General features: G+C 45.3%; 1 pseudogene; it reads left to right on the forward strand.

Annotated features, from left to right (window-relative positions):
* The first annotated feature begins 5040 nt into the window (after positions 1-5040).
* LOC127447551 (uncharacterized) lies at positions 5041-7997 on the forward strand (annotated as a pseudogene).
* The last annotated feature ends 207 nt before the right edge of the window (positions 7998-8204 follow it).

Below are 8204 nucleotides of genomic sequence, written 5' to 3' on the forward strand. Positions count from 1 at the left end.
GACACCTACGAGATCAAATGCAGATATCGTGGGATTCACGTTCATACGGGTCGCGTCTAACTCTCATCAATCTCGCGAGATTCATACATGACGTTAATTGGAATTCGCAGAACAACGAGGAGCGTTCGTAAAATATTATTTTTTAATTATCTATTTTGATGATCAATTCAAGCTCTAAAATAAACATTTCACATAATAAATTTGATAACTTTAGCTCTACGTCTGCTGCTTTCGGTCATGAGATATTGTTGGTCACTGCACAACTACATCGATCAGCTTAAATTGTAAAAGTTTTACTGGTGGTCTAGAGGCAACATTTTCGCTCATTGTATAAGAAGTACCGGTTTCAAATCCAATTAACTTTATATTTTAATAAACAAAGATTGCATCCTTACTTGAAGTATATCTTAAGTGGGGACACATTTGTTTGCAATTTCTTTTTTTTTTTTTTTTTTTTTTTTTAACACAAACACCTTTTAGTTAATAAATTACTATTAATGTCAAATAAGTCATAATAACATAATCTAAGATTTAAAGTAATATGTCCCTTAATAACATTAACTTATGTCAAAATATTACTGTATCCTAGAAACATGGGATGCTATATGAGATTTCAAGAAGACAACAGGATTTCTTAATAATAAGGCAGAGGTTATTTGCACTAAGTGTAAACAGCAACATCATTGCAATAAGTGTAAATAGTGTTAGACAGATACTATGTGCACTCCTAATTAAATACTAACAGGGTGTGACTGCAGTTTGTTTATTTAGAGTCCCACAGATACCCTACACCAATCTCAACCCCTAAACCTAATCCTAACCTTCTCTTACAAAAATTAACCATGGTTTTAATACAGTAACCATAGTATCATCATGGTATTTTATAGTAACCACTGAAACATGGTTATTATATTAACACCGAAATACTGTAGTAACAAATAAGGTTAATTGCATTAAAACTATGGCTTCCGCCAAAAAAAAAAGAGCAAACCTTTCTCTCAACTATCTGAACTTCACCGTGACCAAATCACTGCAAGGAAATCAACCTTTATATTCATTTTATTTATTATTATAAGTAGTATTAAAGAAAAATATTAAGAGTTGAGACAGAAAACAGAATGGGGAAAACTGGGTCAAAAGGTGTATTAGAACCCAGATCATCCACATGGTAAACTCACAATCACACAATTTTATCACACTAAGCCTTTGAAAACCAGACCTTTTCAGTGTAAATAGCAGTACTGTGTGACCTAGTACAAATAGTCACTCTGTGATAAAAATTTTATATTATTGATATTATTGAAGTTTTTAATGTTCTCCATCATTAATATGCTGATATGCGAGTGCAGAAATCACAGGTGAAAGCATCATAACAGAATGTGCACGCACGAGAACGTCTCCATTTACACTTGTAACCTGGGTAACCTGGGTTCCCTGAGATGAAGGGAACAAGACATTGCTGAACACTTAGGGAAATTCCTTTTCCATGACCTTGTAGAAGCCTTTGTATCATAGCGCCAATCTTATGATTGGCAATGGTGTTTGAGCCCCGCCCTTTTAATTGCGCATTTGTCCTATATAAGCAGGGCTCACACACCAATTCTTCAGAATTTTCTGACTGAGGACAAGAACGCATCACTTGTACCTGGAAACTCTGAAGTAGTAGTGCGGCCAAGTTTGCAATTTGTCATTCCCTTTATCTCAGTGAATCGAGGTTACAAGGGTAACTGGAGACATTCCCTATCGATTCAGTTCACGAGACATTGCTGAACGCTTTGGGGAATGGAGTTCCATCACGCTGCGCTACGTAACATAATACACTTAGATGCACCTGGGTATAAAACACTTAAAAGAATATGTATATAAGGTCACAGGCCCGTCGGGCAGTGACTTAGTATAATATCTCTTTAGTGTGAATGAAAATGAATAATCCCACATGGTGAAAACCAGACAGGAAGTTAATCTCAGTCTGAGGATGTGTATGAGTCATATACACACAGTATAATTTAACCCCTTTGTACCAGAGGTTGGGAGAGAGGTTTCATTATTTTTATTGGTAGTGCTTGTGACTTCTAGTGGGAATAAATTGGGTAGTGGCCTACACAGGTGACTATTAAAATATAACAGGTAGCCCGCCCGTGATAAGGGGCTCACCCGCCGGGTGTTGGAATAGTAAGCTCACTAGACAGAGAGGACTAACAAAATGATGGACGCCACGTCTAGGTTATAAAACCACACGAACGCGTCCTGCGAAGACCATCCTGCTGCATAGCATATATCCTGTAGGGATATACCGTTTGTCCATGCCCATGAAGAGGCCATGCCTCTAGTTGAATGCACCTTTACGCCAATATGACATCTCACGTCCTGTGATTCATAAGCGAGGGCGATCACATCAACGATCCAGTGAGAAAGCCTTTGTGTGGAGACGGACATGCCTTTTGTGCATCCTCCATAACAGACAAAGAGCTGATCTGGCAGTCTAAACTGGTGAGTTCACTCCACATACATGTGCAATGCCCACACGGGGCATAATAAATGTGCTAACTGATTCTCATCCAAATTAGACTGTGGAGAAGAGAAAGCTTGTAGGTGCACTTTTTGAGCCCTAAAGGGCGTGGAAAGCACCTTAGGCACATAGCCTTTTTTGGGTTTGATGGTGTCTTTTGAAAGCCCCAGACCGAATTCCAGACATGAACTGTCAATCGACAGCACCTGTATATCACCAACCTGTCTGACTGAGGCCAGAGCCAACAGCAGTGCCATCTTTAAAGAGAGCACACGTAACTCAACGGATTCCAATGGTTCGAACGGGGGGCTCGTGAGTGCCCTCAGCACCAGATTTAAGTCCCATGTTGGAACCGCAGCAGGGCGAGTGGGGTTCGAGAGCCTCGCTCCCCAAAGGTACTTTATGATTAGATCGTTTCTGCCTATAGAGGAGCCAGCCTCTGGGGCATGAAATGCCAAGATGGCCGCTACATAAACCTTGAGGTTTGACGGAGTAAGACCTGCATCTTACCGCTCTTGAAGGAATGTAAGGATCTTCATTATGGGGGAATTCACTGGGACTTTGCTGTGTAAAGAGCACCAATCAGTAAACACGCTATTTTAGTGCATAGAGGTGTCTCATGTACGGCGCTCTAGCCTGCAAAATGGTGTTTATTACAGACTGAGCCAATTCTGGCTTGTTCGTTGCGCTCTGTTCGGGGGCCATACGTGTAGGTTCCACATCTCTGGCTGGGGATGCCAAATCGTTCTCTGTGCTTGAGAGAGCTGATCCCTCCTCAGCGATATTTCCCATGGATGGCCGCCTAATATCTCCATAATTTCCAGAAACCATGTTTGGTTGGGCCATTTCAATGCAACCAACAGAACTGTATCCTTGTCCTCTCAGACTTTGCTGATGACAGCGTGGAGGAGACGTATCGGGGAAATGCATATTTGTGCATCGTCGGCCACTTGTGGGCCAAGGCGTCCACTCCCAGCGGGGCTTGAGACATGGAGTACCAAAGAGGACATTGGGCTGTCTCTGCGGAGGCAAATAGGTCAATTTCCACTTTTCTGAACAGTTCTCAAATCTTCATAACCATTTAAGGATGAAGTCTCCATTCCCCTGCCACCGGCCCCTGGCGCGACAGCATGGCCGCTCCACAGTTCAAATGGCCTGGGACATATGTCGTGCACAGGGAGAGGAGATGGTGCGCACTCCACATGAGGAGGCGATGCGCTAGGCTCAACATTGGTAGCGATCGAGTGCCGCCTTGGCGATTTATGTACGCTACCACTGACATATTGTCGGAACAAATCAGAACGTGATGATTCACTATGTTGGAATGGAAAGCTTTTACCGCTAAGAAGACGGCTATCATTTCCAAGCAGTTGATGTGCCACGCCCGTTTCGCACCTGTCCAAGTGCCGAAAGCCGGGAGTCCATCGCACAGTGCATCGACATATTTCGTGAACGTGTTCCCTTCAGAACGGGGTCCGTGCTGAGGTGGGCGAGGCTTTGTTTTGGGCCACAGTTTACTTGGTTTCACCGATGGCTCAGCGGCAGCTCTTGGTGACACTGAGGTGGCAGGAGTGGGTTGTTTTGCTGGGCACTGGCTCGAAGCAGAGCGTGAGCGGGGTGGAAGGACACTTTCCTTAGGCAAAAAGTGCTTAATCACTTAATTCCATAGCATTTCCGAAAAGGCCGTCAGGGGAGACGGGTGTCAAGTAGAGTGGCTTATTCAGCGTCAGGCATCTCCATGAGCATTAATCAGACATGCCAGTCCAAAACCACCAAATTACCCATCATCTTTCCGATGGCCTGTGCGGTAACTTTAGTAGCTCGCAGTGCCAGATCTGTGGCAGTGCGGAGCTCTTTAACCACATCAGGGTTCGGGCCTTGCTCATCCACATCTTTGAGGAGCTTTGTCTGAAAGACTTGAACCAGCCTGGCCCACCACTGTCTAAGCTCTTCCAGCCAGTGTGGACATCAGTCAGCATGCCTTGGAAGGGTGAGCGGCATGGAATTTCCATCCAACAGGGGCAAAGGGACAGAGATGTGCTGCAACCGCCTCTTCAATAGGGGAAGCTTAGCATATCCCTTATCCTCAGCATGGTCCACTGTTGTGAGGACCGCAGCTCCTCGGATCTGGATGCGAGACGAATAGGGCACGCGCCAGGTCTTTGTGAGCTTGTCGTGGACTTCCGGGAAGAATGGCGCAGTTTTCTGGACCACGGCCTGCTGGTGGGGGCCGGCCTGCAGGAACCACTCGTCTAGGCGAGTCTTTGCCGGCTCCTCTGGAGGGGACCACTCGAGACCGAGCTCCTCAACTGCTTGTGTGAGGATGCGAAGAAGCTCTCTTCCAGTGGCCAGTGGGCGCTCCTCACCCTCGCTGGGGAAAGGGGCTGCAGCATCCTCCATGGACCATTCTCCCATGCCCGATGCCAAAAGAGGCACGGCATCGTTATCATTATCAGACCCGCCAAAGTCGACCAAACCGCACTCATTCATAGAGGGCTGGAGGTCATCATGTGCGAACTGCACTGGCGAGGATGCTGCGTGGGAAGATCAAGGGGCTTGTGGGGCTTGCGTTGGCACGAGATCCTCCTCGGTTTCTTCCAGCTCTACCTCGCAGCCCCGCTGTGCTTCCTCATGTGGTCCCTCGAGACTTAACACAGAGGAAGCGGTCGGGAAGGCGTGGGAGGCAGAATCATCCCTCAGAACAAGAGCGACCCTAGAGCAGAGCGTCGGAGACTCATGTCCTCACATTGAGGGCAGTCTGTCTCCATGAGAGCTGCTTCGGTGTGGATGCAGCCCAGATAGTGAACGTAGCTCTCATGTTGGTCTGACAGAGCGATGTGTCGCTCAAAGTAACACTTGCGATATGACATCTTTAAAAAGAAGAGTACACATGGATACGTCCAGAGGATACAGCAACACCTGCTGTTCTCTCCAACAACTTCTCCTTCTCTCACACACCTCGACACACCGGTAGGGGTGGGGGAACAGGTTTGCTCATTCATAACAATTGGACTTTTTCACCACACTCTTCACTATGTAACAATACTAGTTTTGAATTCCATGCTATTACTACAATGCAACCCACAAAAATACATGTTGTTGTCATCTATCGCCCTCCAGGTCCACTGACAAACTTTCTTGAGGAGTTGGATGTCCTGCTGTCCTCTTTGCCGGAGGATGGTAGGCCACTTGTGGTTCTTGGTGATTTCAACATACACCAATACAAGCCCCAGGCCACTGAACTGAATAATCTCCTGGCCTCATTTGACTTGGAAAGACTACACACCACAGCAACTCACAGATCGGGCAACCAGCTGGACCTCATTTTTACACGTAACTGTACCAACTCAAATATTCTTGTTACTCCTTTACATGTCTCTGACCACTACTTTGTTCAATTCAACATGACTCTCCCATCTACAGTAAAACAGTCTCCACCTTTGGTTTCCTTTCGCTGTAACCTCCGTTCTCTTTCACCCTCACGCCTCTCCACTGCTGTCTCTACCTCTCTTCCCACACTAAATGTATTTACCACGCTTAATGTAAACACTGCCACAGACACACTAAGCTCTACTTAACAACCTGTCTAGACAACATCTGTCGTATCTCCTCTAGGCCAGCACGTGCTACACCACCCAGCCCCTGGCTGTCTGACGTCCTTCATGAACATTGGACTGACCTCAGGACAGCTGAGAGGAGATGGCGGAAATCTAAAGATCCAGCTGATCTAGGTAAATATTAGTCTCTGCTGGCAACTTTTTCAGATAACGTTAAATCTGCAAAAATCTCCTATTACCAGAACAAGATCAACAGCACCACAGACACTCGCAGCTTGTTTAGAACATTCAACACACTTCTCTGCCCTCCCCCTCCACCACCTGACACATCACTGACAGCAGATGTCTTTGCCACATTTTTTTACTAATAAGTTTATAACCATCAGCAATACATTCTCAGCACCACACCCTGTCAAACACCCGTCTCCTGTATGCAACTCTTCTGTCTCTATGTTCTCTCCTCTGACTGACACTGAGGTCTCTAAACTCCTCTTCTCCAACCACCCCACCACCTGTTCCCTTGACCCCATTACCACTACAGACCAGTCTCCACATCCCATTCATGGCAAAAACACTTGAAAGGGCAGTTTTCAATCAAATCTCTGCCTATCTCTCACAGAACAAGCTGCTGGATGACAATCAGTCAGATTTCAAAAGTGGACACTCCACCGAGACTGCCCAACTGTCTATCACTGAGTCGCTGAGACGGGCGAAAGCTGAATCCAGATCATCCGTCCTGATTCTGCTGGACCTTTCTGCAGCCTTTGACACAGTCAACCATCAGATCTTACTCTCTAACCTCTCCTCGCTGTGCATCACAGGAACTGTGCTTGACTGGTTTAACTCCTATCTCTCAGGTAGGTCCTTCAAGGTAGCCTGAAGAGGTGAGGTATCCAAGCCTTATCGGCTACTTACTGGGGTACCTCAGGGATCAGTGCTTGGGCCACTTCTCTATATACACAACATCACTGGGACCCATCATTCAGGCACATGGTTTCTCTTACCACTGCTGTGCTGATGACACGCAACTCTACTTGTCTTTCCAGCCGAAGGACACCACAGTGACTGCTCGAATTTCTGCCTGCCTGGCAGACATCTCGACCTGGATGAAGGAACACCACCTGCAACTCAACCCAGCCAAGACTGAACTCCTTGTCTTTCCAGCCAACCCTCTGTTGAACACAACATCACCATGTAGCTGGGTGCAACTAGAGTAACGCCTTTCAAATCAGTCAGAAATCTAGGGGTAACCATCGACAACAGACTAAATTTCACAGACCACATCTCAAAGACCGCAAGATCATGTAGATGTACACTCTACAATATCAGGAAGATAAGACCCTTCCTCTCTGAACATGCCACACAACTGCTTGTCCAGTCACTTGTCATAACTAGACTGGAATACTGTAACGCTCTCATTGCAGGCCTCCCTGCATGTGCAATTAGACCCCTGCAAATGATCCAGAATGCAGCAGCACGTCTGGTCTTTAATGAACCAAAGAGAGCGCATGTTACACCACTCCTTGTCTCTCTCCACTGGCTGCCGGTTGATGCACGTATCAAATTCAAGGCTCTGATGCTGGCATACAGAACAGTCACTGGGTCTGCTCCAGCATACGTAAAATAATTTATGCAGAGCTACGCGCCCACTAGAAGCCTGCGGTCGGCTAAGGAACGTTGCCTTGTTGTGCCAACACAAAGAGGCACCAAAACACTTTCCCAGACTTTCAGCTTCATCATACCATGTTGGTGGAACGACCTTCCCAACTCCATCCATGAAGCTGACTCACTCTCTGTCTTCAAAAAATTACTAAAAACACATCTTTTCCATGAGCACTTAACCAGTCATTAAAAAAAAAAAAAAAATTCCTGTTGCACTTTATTCTGTTTTGAATACTATTCTGATGCTAGTGAAACTTTGTAATATGGCACTTTTCATACCACTGTCTTCATTAGATGATTCGCTTATGTTTTCCTCTTTTGTAAGTCGCTTTGGATAAAAGTGTCTGCCAAATGAATAAATGTAAATGTAAAAGCGGCTCTTTTATTAGGTTTTTACATCACATGGATGGAGTATTACTAATATATATATATATATATATATATATATATATATATATATATATATATATATATAT

This window comes from Myxocyprinus asiaticus, chromosome 10 (genome assembly GCF_019703515.2).
Source record: "Myxocyprinus asiaticus isolate MX2 ecotype Aquarium Trade chromosome 10, UBuf_Myxa_2, whole genome shotgun sequence".
NCBI lineage: Eukaryota > Metazoa > Chordata > Actinopteri > Cypriniformes > Catostomidae > Myxocyprinus > Myxocyprinus asiaticus.